The following is a 20,549-nucleotide window of genomic DNA, read 5'->3' on the forward strand; positions in this document are numbered from 1 at the left end:
AAACAAACAAATAAATAAATAAATAAATAAAATGAATGTCGGTCTAAGGAATATATAAATTCAAATCTGCTATTTTACACATGGGTATATAACTACATATAAACACTTACTGACAGAAGCTAGCTAGGGAGGGGAGAAGGTAGAAGGAAAACAAGCTTTTCTTTACTTCCCAAGTTGAATTTTAAAATATCCCATCCCAAAGCATATGAATTTTGTTTTAACAGGGCTCATTTTATATAGAATTCAGGCAGCATCATGAGTTTCTGCTACAGCATTCTCAAGTGATTCCTGCCCTGAGATCGAAGTTTTATTTTAAAACAGACCTTAATTTTCTGTCACACTGCTGAGAGTGGGAGAGTTAGGTGATTACAATAAAGTAAACCACTTTCCATGTTCTGTTTAACCCACTGCGTTCCTTTCAAAAAAAAAAACACAAAAAACAAAAAAAGGACTGTTAGAAAAGCACCAAAACTTCAAGGCTCCTAAGTCCAAGTCTATAACGAAAAGCAAGCAAACCTTAATAAAGACCCTTGACCATGCACAGTGGCTCACACCTGTAATTACCCAGCACTCTGGGAGGCCGAGGCAAGTGGATCACCTGAGGTCAGGACTTTGAGGGCAGCCTGGCCAACACAGTGAAGCTGTGTCTCTACTAAAAATACAAAAATTAGCTGGGCATGGTGGCAATGCAATCCCAGCTACTCACAAGGCTGAGGCAGTAGAATTGCTTGAACCCAGGAGGCGGAGGTTGCAATGAGCCAAGATCATGCCACTGTACTCCCGTCTGGGCACCAAGAATGAAACCCTGTCTCAAAAATAAATAAATGCCCTTTAAGTGATTCAAAAAAGTGAAATTCCTCTTCAATGGAGAGAAGAGATAGATAACTTATCCTAGGTTAGTTTGTAGACTCAATTCACATGAAATCTGAGAAGGCAGACTTTTCTAAGTGTATACCTATGTATAGTTTTCCAAATTAGGCACTACTAGGCTAAAACTTGAAATAAGCATTGTAGGGTCCACATGCTCAGGAAGCATTCAGTATTAAAAAAGGAGAACCTAGATCAAACATATTAAAAGTGTAAACATACAATATTTAATAAAATATCAGGAATTTGCCCCTAAAAAATCTGGGAAGGTTTAAGTTGCGGGGAATAAAAAAGACACAACATTGGTCAAGAGATGTTTTTTGCTTTAACTTAAAGCACAATAGGTACTTGGAGGTACATACTACTATTTTGTCTACTTCAATATACATGTACGTTTTTCTATAATAAAAAATACTAGATATGGTTAAAGCAAAATACATGATTAACTGCCAAACAAGTGACAAAGATAACTACTGCATTTGTTCAGAAAGAGACACCTCTTCTCATTAGGTGACATGTGCCGGTAGTCTTCCATATTACAAAATATCCTCCCTCAATTCCTTCATTTTGAACAAAGGGTTGTCCAAGAAAGTCTTATGAGCCTAAAACAACCTCAATTAAACAATAATTTTTGGTGTCATTAAAGAAGAACTTGAACACTTTATTAATTATGCTTAAGATACGGCATCACAACTGTACACAGGTGTCATAATAAATAAGCCATCTTCAATCTGTTTTATAAAAAGACTAAGTCAGTTATCAATGATCTAATAAGTGGGGATCTTAGCAAACAACAAAATCAACTGTCAATATTATAGAAATGGAAATGCAATCCCAAGCCACAGTACTCACTGTGCTCACCATCAGAAATGAATTTAAACGTGCTGTAAATAGTTGTACACTTAAATGAAAGTAGACATGTTCTAACAAACTATGCTAGATTTCACAAAAACAATCACAAGTAAGAGACTACACTGATTAAACCTCAGTCAGAGACTTCTCACTGATAAGCTATTGTGAATGCTGTCCTGTGGTAAAAGTGTTCCCCCTGATCTCATGGATACTAGGCTTTCTAGTATCCATGCCTTTGTATAATTCCCTCCCCTGGAGTATGGGCAGGACCTGTGAATTGCTTCTAACCAGTAGAAAATGACGGAGGAAATGGGATGTCACTTCTATGACTATGTGACATTATACAAGACTCCATGCTGCCAGCAGACTTTCTCCCTGACTCCCTCATTGGCTTGGAAGGCGCAAGCTGCCATGCAGAGAGGGCTTATGCATAGGGCCACATGACAAGGAACGTAGGCTGCCTCTCAGCACCGAGGGCAGCTACCAATCGGCAGCCAGAAAAAGCCCACAGCCCTCACTTAGTCTTAACAGCTGCAAGAAAGCATTCAGCCAGCACTCTAAGTGAGCTTGAAAGCAGATCCATTGCCAGCTGCGACTGCAGATGTGACCTAAGCCCTGGCCAACACACTGACTACAGCCTTGCAGAGGGCAGGACTTATCTACAACAGAAACTGTTATATAACATGTGTTCGCTTAAGCTGCTATATTGTGATAATTTGTTACACAGCATAGAAGAGCAATACAACCAACTATTTAACTATAAACTTTTGCTCCTATATGGCAAACATACTCCCAAAGCCTCAGGGAGCTGAGAGGCCAAAGAGGCTAACAAATCCAGTTTCTCAGAAAGAAACATGTAATAGGGACTTATGAACAGAAGCAACGTCTTAGGCAACTGAGAAATGGTGGATCCCCTATGTCACCCTCCAGAAGACACCCTTTATAGATAGAGTAAGCTTTTGGAGCAAACATATGTACAGCTGAACATGCCTCAGTCTCCCTTAGGAAACTTGTGGCCACTGGAGAGGTTAGATAACCACCTCCATGAGGCATTATCAATGCTACAGGCATTGCTTTTAACCTTGCTGCGGGAAAGCCTTGGTATGCCGGAGTCAAACACTGGACATTATGACTGGTTTCACTTCCAGATGGTGTCACTCTTTTCCCGCAACAGGCTGTTTTCCTATAATTACTCTCATATTTTCAGTTTGACAGTTCCACATTTGCTATGTTTTGGGTAGTGTTTGCCTTTTTAGTTATTCTACTATTACTCCCTTTGAGTTTAAGGAAATATGAATTCTAGAATTCTAGGATGCAACAGAAAAACCCACATTCACCCTGTAACAGAATGGCCAGATGTCCCAGTTTGCCAGAAACAAGTTTGTTCCAGCTGTCACAGCATAATTAATAGTACGCCTTTCCACTCCCAAAGTGTCCCAGTTTAGACGGTAAGGTATACGATCATTCAGCCTTATAATCGCATCCTATATATTAACCAGTATCTTTCCAAGGAAGATTCTTATCCTTTTCAGTTTGTTACTATTGCATCCATTTCTATTATCAGTAACATTTTGCTGGACTTCTCCCAGATTTGTGATTTGAGAAACCGGTTCAACATATAGATCAAGATACACCTAAGATGTAGACACACTCAACAGAGCTTTCTATGTGTCAATTCATATTATACCCTTCATCTGAGTAATTAATTTATATAATGCTGATATACCCTATATTCTTACAATTGTAATTTTCCTACAGTTTATGCTACATACTAGCATAAAATTGTTTTTTAAAATAGTCAGGTGTGGTGGTTCATGCCTACAATCCTAGCATTTTGGGAGGCCACGGCGGGAGGATCACCTGAGGTCAGGAGTTTGAGACCAGCCTGGGCAACATGGTGAAACCCCGTCTCTACTAAAAATACAAAAATTAGCTGAGTGTGGTGGCATGCACCTATGGTCCCGGCTACTCTGGAGGCTGAGACAAGAGAATCACTTCAACCTGGGAGGGAGAGGCTGCAATGAGCCAAGATCACACCACTACACTCCAGCCTAGGAGACAGAGTGAGACCTCATCACCCAAAAGTAAAAATAAAATAAAGCAAAACAGTCACTCTTGTATAAACTGACAATGAAAATAGAGCTCTCCTACAGCAATTTCATACATGCAAGTTCCACCCTAATTTATTTCATATATAAATAAATGCAGGTGAAGTCACATACAAGTGTGAACATGTACTTACCTAGACTGATTCACATATTTATTTTTAAAACATTTTCTTATACGGCTTATGTGTGCCAGGAGCTATGCTAAGGACCGGTGATACAAAGTTATGACTTCTCCTTATATAAAAGGAAACAGAGGTTCTGCCTTGTTGTTCACAGACAATAAACAAGTGATAGTGAAAAAAAAGGTTCTAACATACTTGTCTCTCAGAAAGGTTCTAGAGAGAGTAAAATACAAATTAAAACTATACTCGCTAACTGCAAAATACATTACTACTGTACTTACATTAAAAATCACATATGCAATATAAAAAGCTATTTACAAAGCCCATTTCAAGTTTCTTATCTAATGTAATTCTAATCCCCAAAATAGTTATTTTTAAACAACATGTTTTGAATAGGGCACAATAAATAAAAAGTCGTAAAACTCATGCAATGTCCCCTGAAAGCATAGATGTTGTGTAATGACTGGGAGGGACCAAATGGTGGTTTCCAAAGTGCTGATGATGTTCTAATTTTTAATATTGGATCTAGTTGCATAGGTATAGTTTGTCTGAATACTCACCAAAGTTTACATTGAAATTTTACATTGAAAATGATGTGAAATTTTCATTTTCAATTCAGTAGTTATGAAAACACACAGTCAAAACTTTTAGAAGATGAAATCTTAAATCTATATCAATAAGGAATATTGATCTGCCCACCTCGGTTTCTCAAAGTGCAAGGATTACAGGCATGAGCCACTGTGCCCGGCTGTGAAGTCACCTTTTAAAACATTTCCTTGCTATGTCTACTAAAAGGGACTTATGATTAAAAACCATGACACCTCACTAGTAATGAGCACACCTAAAGCCACCATCATGGTTTCTTTTCTTTTTTTTTTTTTTTTTTTGAGGCGGAGTCTTGTCTGTTGCCCAGGCTGGAGTATAGTGGCACAATCTCTGCTCACTGCAACCTCCGTATTTTTAGTAGAGATGGGGTTTCATCATGTTGGCCAGGGTGGTCTCAAACACCTATCCTCGTGAGCCACCCACCTTGGCCTCCCAAAGTGTTGGGATTACAGGCGTGAGCCACCGTGCCTGGCCATCTTGGTTTCTAAATGCCATCCGCCACTAAAAGAAAGACACTTTTAGATTGTAAGGCTGGAGAAAGGAAGATACAAGATGATTCTGTCTTATACCAAGAAGTTAGAAAGTGCTCAAAGAATGATAAAATCTTGACAAATGAACATAGGAGCCAGCCTGAAGCTACTGGTCCCATCAGGAACAATTTGGACATCAAAATCAATAATAATCACATGAACACAATAAAAGTCCATGCTGCTATAAAAAAGGAAATCCCTTTCTTGCTGTAGAATGACAACTAAAACACAGGGAAGCAATGACAGTCCTACTACTAGTACAGGTTAAGCATCCCTCACTTGGGTGCAAACATAACACCACAACTGGAAAATTCCACACCTGACCTCAACTGATGAGCTGAAGTCAAAACACAATGACAGAGGCTGGGCATGGCGGTTCACGCCTGTAATCCTGCACTTTGGGAGGCCAAAGTGGGAGGATCACCTGAGATCAGGAGTTCAAGACCAGCCTGGGCAACACGGTAGAACACTGCTTCTACTAAAAAAAAAAAAAAAAATACAAAAATTAGCTGAGTGTGGTGCATGATGGTGTGCGCCTATAGTCCCGGCCACTTGGGAGGCTGAGGTAGGAGAATCACTTGAACCCGAGGCAAGGATTGCACTGAGCTGAAATCGTGCCACTGCGCTCCAGCCTGGGCAACAGAGCGAGACTCCCTGTCAAAAAAAAAGAAAAAAAGTGGAAGAACAATGAAGGAGTAGTCAGCTTGGAGAGGCTTCTATGGCAAAACTGAGGATAATTTGAACATCATGAAAAAGAATACTTGTAATTGATTATGGAACAACCATAACACTGAATAAATAAAAATCTATTATGACACAAGAAGTAGAAGAACAATAAAGTGGAAAAACTCATTCACAGCATGGGTAGAAAGTATCACATAGATTCCTTATTCTAACAACTGGCAACTGAAGACTTCATTATCTACTTTGCCCTTTCTGAAGAAACTATAGTTCAACACCAGTTAATGAGAGAAAGTTCTTCTTTACAGAGGAATGCCTACTAATAAACATGAAAAAAATAACAGAATTAGAAAAGTACCATTTTGTAAGACCCAATAAAATAACTGAAAGTGTCCTAATCGTCAGTGGGTGTGCTGGAGAACAAGCTATTGGTCAACTGCCAAATCCCTCAGATTATGTGGTGATTGCGAAGTGAAATATTTCCCTTATGAAGAAGACATTGGTGGTCTCCACTTGAATCCGATTATCAAATTCAGCAACGCAGAGTGATACAACTACCATCGTGTTCTATACAATAATCTGCAATATGAACAACATAGTATCACTTAAGAATTATTCATTCCCAAAAATGTTTACTCTCAGTCTAATCAAGCCTGTAGATCTAATTCCCACTTTATAAAACATATAATGGACAGAGGAGCAAATTAAAAGATACTATAAGGAAATGTTTGGACAAAATTCAGACAGTGTCATTCTATGAGACAATCAGTCTTATCTGTTCAAATATTCAGAGGCAGTCCAGGTGCAGTGGTTCATCCTATAACTCCAGCACTTTGGAAGGCCAAGGTGGGTGGATCAATTGAGGCCAGGAGTTCAAGACCAGCCTGGGCAACATGGTGAAACCCCGTCTCCACTAAAAATATGAAAATTAGCCAGGCATGGTGGCACGTGCCTATATTCCCAGCTACCTGGGAAGCTCAGGTGGGATGATCAGTTGAGCCCAGAAGGCTGAAGTTGGAGCCCAGACTGCACCACTGCACTCCAGCCTAGACGACAGAGTGAGCCTCTGTCTCCAAAAAAAAAGAAAAAGAAAAAGTGTCAACCAAGTGTGGTGGTTTACTACACCTGTAACCCCAGTGCTTTGGGAAACCAAGGTGGAGGTATCACTTGAGCACAGTTTGAGACCACCTGGCCAACACAGTGAGACCCCCTGCCTCAACAAAAAAAAATCAAATATTAGCCAGGCATGGTGGTGCATACCTGTAATCCTAGCTACTCAAGAGGCTGACGCAGGACGATTGCTTGAGCCCAGGAAGTCAAGGCTGCAGTGAGCTATTAATATTATTACACTACTGCACCCACCACTGCACTCCAACCTGGGCAACAGAGCAAAACTCTGCCTCTTTAAAAAAAAAAAAGAGGAGGTGAGTCACAGAGACCAAAAAAAAAAAAAACTTGAGACTGCTATATATTAAAAGAGACTAAAGACTAAGTATGAGAAATGTAAATACATTTAACAAAGTAAATAAATTAATTTTAAAAAGAGACTAAAGAGACATAACCAAATGCAAAACATGAACCTAGATGGAATGATGGTAGTTCGAAAAAATAAAACAGAAAACCGCAGAAGACTTTTTTTTGAAGGCTTTAAGAAATGGGAAGGAGCTAGGCACAGTAGTTCCTGCCTGTAATCCCAGCACTTTGGGAGGTCAAGGCAGGCAGATCCCTTATGCCCAGGAGTTTGAGACCATTCTGGGTAATATGGCAAAATCCATCCTCTACAGAAAAAAAAAAAAAAAAAAAAAAAAAAAAAAATATTAGCCAGGCATGGTGGCATGTGCCTGTAATCCCAACTACTCAGGAGGCTGAGGTGGGAGAATCACCTAAGCCTGGGATGTTGAGGCTGCAGTGAGCCACGTCTGCACCACTGCATTCCAGCCTGGGTGACAGATGAGACCCTGTCTTCCCCCACCCCACAAAAAAAGAGAGATAGGAGGTCTCACTATGTTGCCCAAGTCACACTCAAACTCCTGGACTCAAGCCATCCTCCCACCTCAGCCTCCTAAGCAGCTAGGACTAGAGGTGCACACCAACACACCCAGCACAAAAGGTTTTTTTTTTTTTTTTTTTAAAGAACTCAGGGAATTGGAATATGGCCTGAATATTAGATGATATTAATAAATTATCATTACTCTTCTTGGGAAGACAATGGAGTTATATGTAGAAGTATGCCCTTATTTTTCAATGATGCATCTAATCATTCCTTTGTATTTAATACTCTCATCAAATATGCCTATGTCTTTTCACTTAAAGGTTAAAATGTTTCATTAGAACCTAAATGAAGGAAGAGATAAGTAAAATTCAAGGGTATAAAGAGAAGGTCCTCGGTCACCTGAGGGGAGAAATCCCTGACATCGAGTGGCACTGCCATTGTGCTGCTCAGAGCTCTCCCCATGTCTTTCCCTTCCCCCTTCTATTCACCCAAGATCTGCCCTAAATTTTGACTGGGAATTATCACCTCAGTACGAAGGTAATGTGTGGAGAGCTCAGGAGAGGTAAGACGTCATTAAAGCTTATTTTGCTGATACAAAGAATACATAAATTGTGGTTATAACATATGGTCAGCCATGAAAATATAGGGTTGCTAGCAGCCACCTGAAGAGCTGAAGAAGGCAACTAGCATTTACTGAACTAGGCATCGCATATACACTCATTATTTATTTCTCCCAATAACCCTTAAAGCACTATTTTTAAACAGGCAGGTAGTTGAGTAGGATGGCTATGGCTATAGAGAGACTCTGGGCCAGGCACAGTGGCTCATGCCTGGAATCCCTGCACTTTGGGAGACTCAGGTGGGCAGATCCCCTGAGGTCAGGAGTTCCAGATCAGCCTGGCCAACATGGTGAAACCCCACCTCTACTAAAAATACAAAAATTAACCGGGCACGGTGGTGGGTGCCTATAATCCCAAGCTACTTGGGAAGCTGAGGCAGGAGAATGGCTTGAACCCGGGAGGTGGGGGTTGCAGTGAGCCAATATCACAACACTGCACTCTGTCCAGCCTAGGTGACAAGAGCAGAACTCTGTCTCAAAAAAAAAAAAGAGAGGGAGAGAGAGAGACTCTGAATCTAGACCATAGTGATTCAAATCCTAGCTCTATCAGCTTCATCACTGTATGACCTTGGGGAATTCCTTAAATTATTTGTGCCTTGGTTTTCTTATCCATAAAAGGTAGCAGTTCCAACCTTGTAGAGTTGTGAAGATTAAGTGAGTTAGTATGTGTAATGAGCTTAGAACAACGTCAAGCACAAACTAAGTACTACTTCATTATTGGCAGGCATTAAATTTGGCCTGTTTTATAGGAGAAATAAACTCAAAGACATTAAGGAGATTTGCCCACAGCAGTAACTAATAAGCAGCAGAGGGGATCCGAACACAAGTCTTAGGTTCTGTATCAAATGTAGACCTCCCACTCTTCACTACACCTCCTCCTTTCCTTCCAAATGGCTGGTCTCCTCAACTACAAAAGTGTAAGGTATTTCCCAGTGAGCTTCCTTCTTGAAGAATGACAGGCAGCAAAAAACCCATGAAATTCTGGACCAAGTTTTCTCCAAATGGCAATAGCTGCCCCTATGAATCAACTTTTCCCCACAGTGCTGAACTATAGTAACAATATTGCTAAAACACACCTTACCCATTTGGCCAAGAAATATGGTTTCCATGGGACATGAATAAGCTCCCAACAACTGACTTTAAAAAATCATCTTTGGAAATCTATCAGTTAGGCTTCCCGCATAACCATTTTCTTCCAGTGCCTGTTATTCCAGTTTAGCAGCTTTTCAGTTAGAAAGACATTTAATAATAACCTAAACCCAAACTAGCTCCCACATTAACTTCAATCTAAATTACTATGCTGAAGGAGTTCGTTTAGAATCTGCTCATCACTGTGAAATGTCATGATCTCAGATTTAGTTCCCCTGCAATACTCATTTGTCACTTCTGTAAAGGTCTAGTTATCCTAAAGTCCCTTCTTTATCAACAAAAGTCTGCAACTCTGTAACACAGCATTTTGTTATCAACAGAGAAAATGAGAAACAATGAAAAGAAATGTGTCTTGGTCCCCAGAAGGTTACAAAATGGAAGAAAAGCAAAAACATTCTGAGTACTAGTCTTCATAATTAATTATCTACAGAATAATGTTAAGAGAATATGTAATGATCCAGATTTTGTTTCAACAATCATGTTTGCCATAAACAAACTGGGAACACACTCACAACACCACCAGTTACAAGTAATTATTAATGGGTTATAGGTGACTTTCAGTTTCTTCTTGACACCTTTTTACACATCACATTACATATTGATTATACTTCTTTTATAAAACAATAAAATTTCTTTAAAAGTGCCTATAGAAGTAGGCTGGGCACAGTGGCTCACGCCTGTATTCCCAGCACTTTGGGAGGACAAGGCGGGTGGATCACTTGAGGCCAGAAGTTCAAGACCAGCCTGGCCAAAATGGTAAAGCCCTGTCTCTACTAAAAATACAAAAACTAGTTGAGTATGGTAGTGGGTGCCTATAGTCTCAGCTACTCAAGAGGCTGAGGCAGGAGAATCACTTGAACCCATGAGGTGGAAGCTGCCGTAAGCCAAGATCACAGCACTGCGCTACAGTCTGGGCAACAGAGCCAGACTCTGTCTCAAAAAATAAAAATACCTATGTAATATTGCACAGGGTTAAAGTCTAGGGGTGTAAGGCAGAAAGGGGAGTAAGCAGTTATGGAGAGGATAGAATCAAGCAATTAACTATACCCATTTCTAGGAAATGTTAGCCATTATAAGATTAATGCAAAATTAACTGTCAGTTCTACCACAGCAGAGCTCTAATGTTGGCTTATAAGTTAGGTTTATAGTTAGTTAAAAAGAACCAATTCCTACTCCCTTGAAAAAGTACGATTCTCTATCTTGTTTGAGAAGAGACATAAGACGGCAATATTCCTTTAAGTTATCCATTACGGACTGAACTATGCACACCCTCCTCTAAAAAAAGATAAATTGAAGCCCTAATCCTCAGTACTTCATAATGTTACCTTATTTAGAAATAGAGTTTTTACAAAGGTAATCAAGTTAAAATGAGGTCATGAAGGTAGGCCCTAATCCAGTATGACTGGCATCCTATTAATATTATAAAAAGGGGAAATTTGGACACAGATACACAGGGAAGACATGAAGATAAACAGGGAAAAGAGGGCCATCTATAAGCCAAAGAATGCCTGAGGCTACAGGAAGCAAGGAGAGAGGCCTGGGGCAGATCCTTCTCAAGCACGTTCAGAAAGGGCATGATCCTGGCAAGATGCTGATTTTGTTCTTCTGGAAACCAGAACTGGAAGATAATTAATTTCTGCTGTTTAAGCCATTCAGTTTACAGTACATGTTAGGAAAGCCCTAGGAAACGGATACACCATCGTATAAATTCCACACAGCCTGACACCCTCGGAGCCACTACCTTTAAAGAGCTAGCACTGCAGAATTTTACATATAGAATAATAACTAATCTAAGCAACACACAACTCATGAAAGAAATGCGTACCACCATTTTATTTTAGTTTGCTTCCAATTTGATTACAAATGTCTTCTATGAGAATGTTTGTAATATTTAACTATAGTAATGTTATCAGCTGAGACATAACAATTCTGAATCTAAACATTCTAGCTTACAAAGTTAATACACTATAACTGGTGTCCAATTTTTTAAAAAATACTTAATTGAAAAATATAGGCATTTAGCATAAGCTAGAATTTAAGAATATATGTCATAAAAAAGAAAAAAGTATAAACACTAACACACAAAACATTAACAAAATAGTCACATGATAATAAAAATGCTGAAAGTCAAAGATAAAAAGAAGAAGCAAGAAAAGATGCATCACTTATAAGGGAAACTCCAGTATGACAAAAGGCTGACTTCTAAGCAGAACCTGTAACGCTGGGATTACAGGCATGAGTCAGTGGGGTAACATAGTCAAAGTGCTCAAAGAAAGAAAAAAGAAAAACCTGTCAGCCAAGAATGCCAAATCTGCCAAAGCTTCCATCTAAATGTGAAATAAAGACTCTCCCATAACGGCATGGTGGTTGACACCTGTAATCCCAGCACTTTGGGAGGCTGGGGATGTAGGGTCGCTGGTGCACAGGTGATCAAGACCAGCTTAGGAAACACAGGGAGACACCATCTCTACAAAACATTTAAAAATTAGCCAAATGTGATGGTGTGCACCTGCAGTCCCAGGCTGCTCAGGAGATCTGAGGTAGGGGAATCACTTGGGCCCAAGAGGTCGAGGCTGCAGAGAGCTGTGATGGCACCACTGCACTCCAGCCTGGACAGCAGAGTGAGACCCTGTCTCAAAAAAAAAAAAAAAAAAGACCTTCCTGAAACGAAAACCTAACAGAAGTTGTTGCTATGCTAACAGACATACCTTACAAGAAATACTAAAGAAAACTGTTCAGGCTAGAAGCAAGTGTTCTCAAACAACAAGTCAAGTCCACATGAAAAAACATACAAGAGTACCTATAACAGCAACTGTTAATTGAAGGACATTATAAATGTATATATTTTTCTCCTTTCATCTCTTAACTGATTTAAAAAGCAACTGTATAAAACTATATACAGAATATATTATTGGGCCTATGTCACACAGAAATATAATGTATAAATAATAAACCAACAAGAGCACAAAAGAGGGTTGAAATGGGCTAATGTAAAATAACGTATCAATTGAATAAAAAAAAACCAGAATCACAGAATCATCTTAATATATACACACACACACACACACAAAAAAAAAAAAAAAAAAACCACAGGTGACAGAAATTCAACACCTTGTCATGATTAAAAAAATGCTCAAAAGGACAGAAATAGAAAAGAATTCCTCTCTGAATACAATAAAAATTGTATTTATGGGCCAGGTACAATGGCTCATGTCTGCACAGGTATTGATCGACTTACGACCTATGCAACTTACGACCATTCGACTTTACGACCACAATCGCTACCCACGACTGCTCTGCGTCTGGCAGCGCAAACGTTGCCCAGTTGGGCGTACGACAGTGCGGACTGGCTTCCGGCTGCACTACCATCTCCGCATGCACCATTTCAACTGTTATCCCAGACTCGGTACAGCAATTTGTGTTTTGTGTCTTGGATATTTTTCATCGAACCCTTCCCAATAAACTTATACATTTGAAGCAATGGACCCAAACATCGAACGATTTGCAAGGATTGAACGGATGGCGCACGATGTGTTTCGTCGGTATCGTGAAATTTATGAAGAAAAAAAGAAACATACAATTCAGACAAAGCTCATCATGTTTATGAAAAAACCAGCTCCGGTAACCCCAACTGCTGCCTCAGATGACGACACCAGCGATCCGCAGCCAAGTACCAGCGGCCAATAAAATGTTTCGTACATGTTTATATATTTTGATATGTTTTGCAATTGGGAAAACGTTTCCTATGGTATTTTTTACACCTGTATTTTGTATTTTTGTATGCACCTGTATTTTGTAATTTTGTATGTTTTGCAAATATTAAACCAGTTGTACTGGTAATGCAGTGTTTTACTTAAACCTGACAAATGTAAAAATAAGAAACAAAATGATGGAGAGATGATACAAATGGCATAAAATGAACAAAGAAAATTATGATATATAACAATAATGAAAGAAAATTATGATAAAATATGACAAAGATTTTTATAACATCATTTCACAGTACTGTACATATAGCCTACTCAACTTACGACCAAATCATGTTACAACCGGTCTGTCGGACCCAATCGTGGTTAAGTCGAGCACTAGCTGTAATCCCAACACTTTGGGATGCTGAGGAGGGAAGATCACTTGAGCTTAAAAGTTTGAGACCAGCCTGAGCAACATGACAGGACCCCATCTCTACCAAAAATACAAAAAATTAGCTAGGTATAGTGGCACAGGCCTGTAATCCCAGCTTCACAGGGGACCAAAGTGGAAGAATCACTTTTGCCAGGAAGGCGGAGGTTGTAGTGAGCCAAGATCATACCACTGCATTTCAGCATGGGCAACAGAGCAATACCCTGTCTTCAGGGGAGGGGGGAAGAAAATAGAAGAGGAAAAGAACTCCTCAATCTGACAAAAGGCATCTATAAAAAATTAACACTAATATATTTAATAGTGAAAACATTGGATGTGTTCCCCCTAAGATTAGGAAAAAGACAAGGAAATTCTCTCTTGTTCCTTCTTTTCAACACTGTACTGCGGGTTCTAGCCAGAGCAATTAGGCAAGAAAAACAGGCATTCAAATTTGAAAGAAAGAAGTAAACCTATCTTTATTCATATCTAACATGATCTTAAATATAGAAAACCCTAAAGAATCCACTAAAAAAGTTCCTACCACAATAAATGAGTTCAGCAAGGTTGCAGGTTCTAAAATAATACATAGCAATCAATTGTATTGATCTCATAAAACTATGGAGTAGAATAGTGGTTACTAGAATAGAGGATGGAGATGTAGGGTGTGGAAAGAGTAGCCAAGGGTTGGTTAATGAATACAAAATTACAGCTGGGTAGGAGCAATAAGTTCTGGTGATCTACAGCAACAGTCCCCAACCTTTTTTGGAAGACAATTCTTCCATGGATTCAGGGGGATGGTTTTGGGATGAAACTGTTCTCAGATCATCAGGCATTAGATTCTCATAAGGAGTGTGCAACCCAGATCCCTCGCATGTGCGGTTCATAACAGGGTTCACGCTCCTGTGCCTGTTGATCTGACAGGAGGCGGAGCTCAGACAGTAATGCTACTCACTGGACACTCACCTCCTGCTGTACAGCCCGGTTCCTAACAGGCCACAGACCAGGGGTTGGAGATCCTGTTCTACAGCACTGTAGGGTGACTATAATTAACAACAATTTATTGTACATTTTCAAATAGCTAAAGGAGCAGATTTTGAATGTTCCCAACACAAAGAAATGATAAATGTTTGAAATGACGGATATGCTAATTCCCCAATTTGATCATTACACATTGCATACATGTATCAAAATATCACACTGTATCCCACAAATATGTAAAATTTGTACAATATGTCTATTTAAAATAATAAAAGCAAAAACATTCATTGCATTTACATATGCTTGTCCTGAACAATCTGAAAATGAAATTAAGACAACTCCACTCACAACAGCATTCAAAATGATTTAAGTAGGAATCAATTTAACAAAAAAAGAGAAACATTTCAGAGTTTCAAAACTCTGAAAACTACAAAATATTACTAAAACAAATTAAAGGAAATCTAAACACAGAGAAAAACAAACCATGTTCACAGACTTAACACTTAAAATGGCAACACAAACCAATCTACAGGCTCGATGAGATCCCTATCAGAATCCCAGCTAATAATTTTATGGAAATTAACAAGCTCATTCTAAATTTATATGGAGGTTGGGCTCAGTGGCTCACCAGTGTAATGATCACTTGAGTCCAGGAGTTCAAGACTGCAATGAGCTATGATTGCAATCATGACAGTGTGGTACTGGCAGAAAGGTAGACATACAAATCAATGAAATAAAACTAAGGATCCAGAAAGAAACTCATACATCTATGATCAACTGGTTTTCAACAAGGGTGCCAAGTCCAATCAACAGAGAAAGAATAGTCTTTTTAACAACTGGCACTGGGACAAATGGACAGTCACGTGCAAAAGAATGAAGTTACCTTTACCTCAAACTACATACAAAAAACTAATTCCAAATAGATCAAAGAAGCATATAAAAGAGCAACACTGAGAAAACTCTAAAAAGAAAACACTGGATTTGGCAAAGGATTGACATGGGATTTGGCAAAGGATTATAGAATATGACACCAAAAGCATGAGCAACAAAAGAAAAAATTAGGCCAGATGCCATGGCTCATGTCTGCAATCCCAGCACTTTGGGAGGCCGAGAGTTCAATATCAACCTGGCCAACATGACAAAACTCCACCTCTACTAAAAATACAAAAAAAACTAGCTGGGTATGGTGGCGCAGACCTGTAATCTCAGCTACTTGGGAGTCTGAGGCATGAGAATCGTCTGAACCCAGAGGCGGACGTTGCAGTGAGCTGAGATCCAGAGACAAAGCAAGACTCTGTCTCCACAAATAAAAGGAAAATAAAAGAAAAAAATCAGATAAATTAGACTTCATCAAAATAAAAATGATTTTGTGCTTCAAATGGCACCATCAAGAAAATGAAAAGACAACCCACAGAATGGGAGGAAATATTGGCAAATAATGTAACCAACAAGGAACTTGTATCCAGAATATATAAAGAACTCTTACAACAGGGGCAGGAAGGGTGGCTAATGCCTGTAATCCCAGTGCTTTAGGAGGACTAGGCAAGTGGATCCCCTGAGGGCCAGCAGTTCAAGACCAGCCTGGGCAAAATAGCTAGAACCCATCTCTACTAAAAGTATAAAATTAGCCAGGCATAGGAGCACGTGCCTGTACTCCTAGCTACTCTGGAGGCTGAGGTGGGAGGAGGACTTGAGACCAGGAGTTGCAATGGATGATCATGTCACTACACTCCAGCCTCAGTAACAAAGCAAGATCCTGCCTTGAAAAAACAAACAAAACAAAACAAAAAAACTCTTACAGCAATTAAGACAACTCAAAGAATAGCCAAAAAACATGAATAATTTTCCACAAAAGATACACAAATGGCCAATAGGTACATAAAGAGGTGCTCAACATCATTACTCATCAGGGAAATGCAAATGAAAACCCCAATGAGATACCACCTCGTACTCAAAATGAAGATTGCTACAATCAGAAAGTAAGATAACAAGTACCAGTGGGGATGCAGAAAAATAGGAACAGCCATACACTGTTGGCAGAACATAAAATGGTGCATCTTCTTTGGAAAACAATCTGGTAGATCCTCAAATGATTAAACAGCAATTCCACTCCAAAGTACAAACACACGGGAAAACAAAACATATGTCCATACAAAAGCTTGCACCCCCGGTGCTCACTATAGTATTATTCACAAGAACCATAAGGTGGAAATGCTCCAAATGTTCATCAATGAACAAATAAACAAGATATAGTATATCCACACAACGGAACAGTATTTGTCCAACAAAAGCAATGCAGTACTGATCTATGTTACAATATAAATGTACCTTGAAAATATGCTAAGCGAAAGCAGCCAGTCCCAAAGACCATATACTCTATGATTCCACATACTGAAGTCCAAAGCAGATAATTATATAAACACATAAAGTAAATCAGTGGTTGTCTGGGGCTGGAAGAGGGAGGAAAAAGAAGGAAGGGGAGGAAGATGACGGCTAAAGGGTATAAAGTTTCTTTCGAGGGGATTAAAATTGACTATGGTGATAAATGCACAACTCTGTCAATATACTAAAAACCACTAAACTGTATACTTTAAATGAGTGAATTGTTGGATGTGTGAATTATATCTCAATAAAGCTGGTTTAAGAAAAAAGAATATGTATGTTAACTTGGGAGTCTTTTTTAATGAATTGTTTATATTCGACATTTAAAAAGCTTAGTGTCCAGGCCGGGCATGGTGGCTCACACCTGTAATCTCAGCACTTTGGGAGGCCAAGGCAGGCCTATCACCTGAGGTCAGGAGTTCAAGACTACCCTGGCCAACATGGCGAAATCCCATCTCTACTAAAAAATACAAAAATTAGGGAAGCATGGTGGTGGGCACCTGCAATCCCAGCTACTTGGGAGGCTGAGGCAGGAGAGCTGCCTGAACCTGGGAGACAGAGGTTGCAGTGAGTCAAGGTTGCGCCACTGCACTCCAACCTGGGTAACAGAGTGAGACTCCATCTCAGAAAAAAATAAGTAAATAAATAAAGCTTAGTGTCCAAAACTCAAATTCACTTCTAAAGTCTTCAATATAAATTTTGTTTTTTTGATAAAACACATAAACATTGCATGCAAAAACATATAAAATAATGAAATAGAAATATTTTCTAGTTTCAAGTAAGTTCTATAAAATCTAGTAACAATAAACTCCAAAAATACCAAGAGTGGATACATCACTTCTGTAACAGTGAAAAGCTGTTCTATAATCCATTAATTGGTATATTAGAGTTTCAGATCTTGCTAATACTCAAGAATTAAATGTTCAGCCTCTACCCTTCCACAAATCACCCTCAGGGAGCTCATACACCTACTTTCCTGATACATTCTGTTGGACGTGAATTTTAAGTCTCATCTCCCCAAGACCTTACCTTCCTTAAGAGTAAGAACCACTAATACGTAACAGTTCACCTAGCATAGCCCATATATAAATATCTACTGAGTATTCTTTTCTGTCTTCCTTACCATCTCTCTTTTCTTGGCCTCTCCTGCTCTATGAGAAAAATAAAGTCCCTAAAAGTCCAGGTTCTATGTTTCATCCTATCTCGTGAGTTTACTAAGATATCAAATCTAATTATGGCAGTCGTTTAATAAGTGCAAAACACAACTATTTTGAGATGCAGCAATCCTCAAATTAGAGTTTCTTCTGATACTATCTTTAACCATTAAAAATCTATTTCACATCCCAGAGACATTTCTGCATCTTTCCACTTTACCTAAGAAAATGTCACAGTTGCCCTTTTTTTGCCCTTTCTTCCTTAGAAAGCACACAGCCTAAGTAAGGCTTTCTCTCTAAACCTCCAAGACTGTCTTTTAATGAAACCCAACCATCGTTTAAATTACTATACTGTAAATATAAAAGATTCTGATCTAATCTTAAAACCCTAAAATATGTTTCACATATGCTCTTTTGAGTAAGGCCATGTAGTATAGGTTTTACTCATTTCATCCATTTTCATAACCTCTCATGCTACCAACCCTATATTTACTTACTTATCAAAAGTTGTGGCCCAGCATAGTGGCTCACATTTGTAATCCTAGCACTCTGGGAGGCAAATCCTAGCACAAGGCAGGCAAATCACAAGGTCAGGAGTTTGAGACCACCCTGGCCAATATCGTGAAACCCCATCATTACTAAAAATACAAAAAAAAATTAGCCTTGCATGGTGGCATGAACCTGTGGTCCCAAATACTTAGGAGGCTGAGACAGAAGAATCGCTTGAACTTGGAAGACAGAGGTTCCAGTGAGCTGAGATCATGACACTGTACTCCAGCCTGGGCAACAGAGCAAGACCCCGTCTCAAAAAAAAAAAAAAAGTTGTAAAAGTACTGGTAGCTAATTTTCCTGAATATTCCACTGCATCTTTACTTTTTTCTGCTGAGACCAGTAATGTGCTAACAGTACCTGAAGTAAAAATTCCCATTCTGTTACTTCCAAAACTATAACAGATAACCACCTCTTAACATTCACTTAGCACAAAAGGTATATGTTTACAAATCCACTCAACTTCTTCCCAATATTTCGCCACAACCTAAAATTCATTAAAGGCATATCAGGAATTGATTTTCACTTCTAACATATTTTTAAAGTTTAAAAAAAAAAAAAGGTGCACACATTGTGGTGGTAGAAAAATAACTGCCTCCCTCAAAACGTCTAGATCCTAAGCGCCAGAACCTGTGAATTCAACTTGCAGAAGGAATTAAGGTTCCTACAATCAAACGACCTTGATGAGAGATTAGCCTGGATTACCCAGGTGAGCCCTGTGTAATCACAAGGGTCTGATAAGTGAAAGAGGCAAATAGGAGTCCCTGTCCAAGGGAGGTAATGAAAGAAAGACTGGCCAGTCATGGGATTACATGGGAGTAGCTGCTATTACAGGCATGCGCCACCACGCCCATCTGATTTTTTGTATTTTTAGTAGAGATGCGGTTTCTCCATGTTGGTGGGCTGGTCTCAAACTCCCAACCTCAGATGATCCGCCCGCCTCGGTCTCTCAAAGTGCTGGGATTACAGGCGTGAGTAATTCAAATTCATTCTTAGGTCCATTTCAACTACAGCATTCTGTTTTTTAGCTTAATGTATATAAAACTTACCAAGCAAAAAGGAACTTAAACAGCTTTGCATCTCTAGTGTCTAGCACATAACCCAACTTGATAAATACTCCTTGATACTGATTGCAATAATGGACCTGATTGCACCATTGGTTTTATCGGGTGAACTGTGCTCCCTAATAAAGATACGTTTAAGTCTTAAGCCCCAGTATCTCAGAATGTGACCTTATTTGGAAATAGGGTCTTTACAGAGGTAATCAAGTTACAATGAAGTCACTGGGGTAGACCCTAACCCAGTGTGACTGGCATCCGAGTACAAAGGGAAAATTCAGACACAGGCATGGAAGGCAGACAAGGTAGAGAGACAGACACACAGGGAGAAGGCCATGTGAAACGACTGGAGTGATGCATCCACATGCCAGCAAACCACCAGTAGCTAGGACAGACAATGGAAGAGATTCTCCTGACAGCCCTCAGAAGAAACCAATCCTGTCCACATCTTGATTCTGGACTTCTAGCCTATACAATTGTAAGGTGATAAATTTCTGTTACAGGCATGCATCATTTAATGAAATGACTACATTCTGAGAAACTGGTTGTTAGGCAATTACATCATGGTGCGTACATCACAGAATGCACTCACGCAAACCCAGATGGTATGGCCCACAACACACCCAGGCTATGTGGTCTAGCCTTTTGCTCCTACGCTACAAACTGCACAGCATATGACTGTTATGAATACTGCAGGTAACTGTAACACAATGGTAAGTCCTGTCTCTAAACACATCTAAACATACAAAAGGTACAGTAACAATACAGTATTATAATCCACA

General features: G+C 39.3%; 1 protein-coding gene and 1 long non-coding RNA gene across 3 annotated transcripts in view; one reads left to right on the forward strand and one right to left on the reverse strand.

Moving 5' to 3' along the window:
* LOC116562238 overlaps nucleotides 1–5,905 on the forward strand; it is a 9,059-nt gene extending 3,154 nt beyond the window's left edge. Inside the window, exon 2 of the long non-coding RNA XR_004273843.1 lies at nucleotides 5,755–5,905. This is a non-coding gene — a long non-coding RNA (uncharacterized LOC116562238). The remainder of the gene's footprint in view (nucleotides 1–5,754) is intronic.
* USP12 (ubiquitin specific peptidase 12) overlaps nucleotides 1–20,549 on the reverse strand; it is a 103,795-nt gene that overhangs the window by 69,425 nt on the left and 13,821 nt on the right. The gene's annotated exons all lie outside the window — the stretch shown is intronic.

This window comes from Sapajus apella, unplaced genomic scaffold, assembly GCF_009761245.1.
Source record: "Sapajus apella isolate SASKATOON/1434 unplaced genomic scaffold, GSC_monkey_1.0 scaffold32, whole genome shotgun sequence".
Classification (NCBI taxonomy): domain Eukaryota; kingdom Metazoa; phylum Chordata; class Mammalia; order Primates; family Cebidae; genus Sapajus; species Sapajus apella.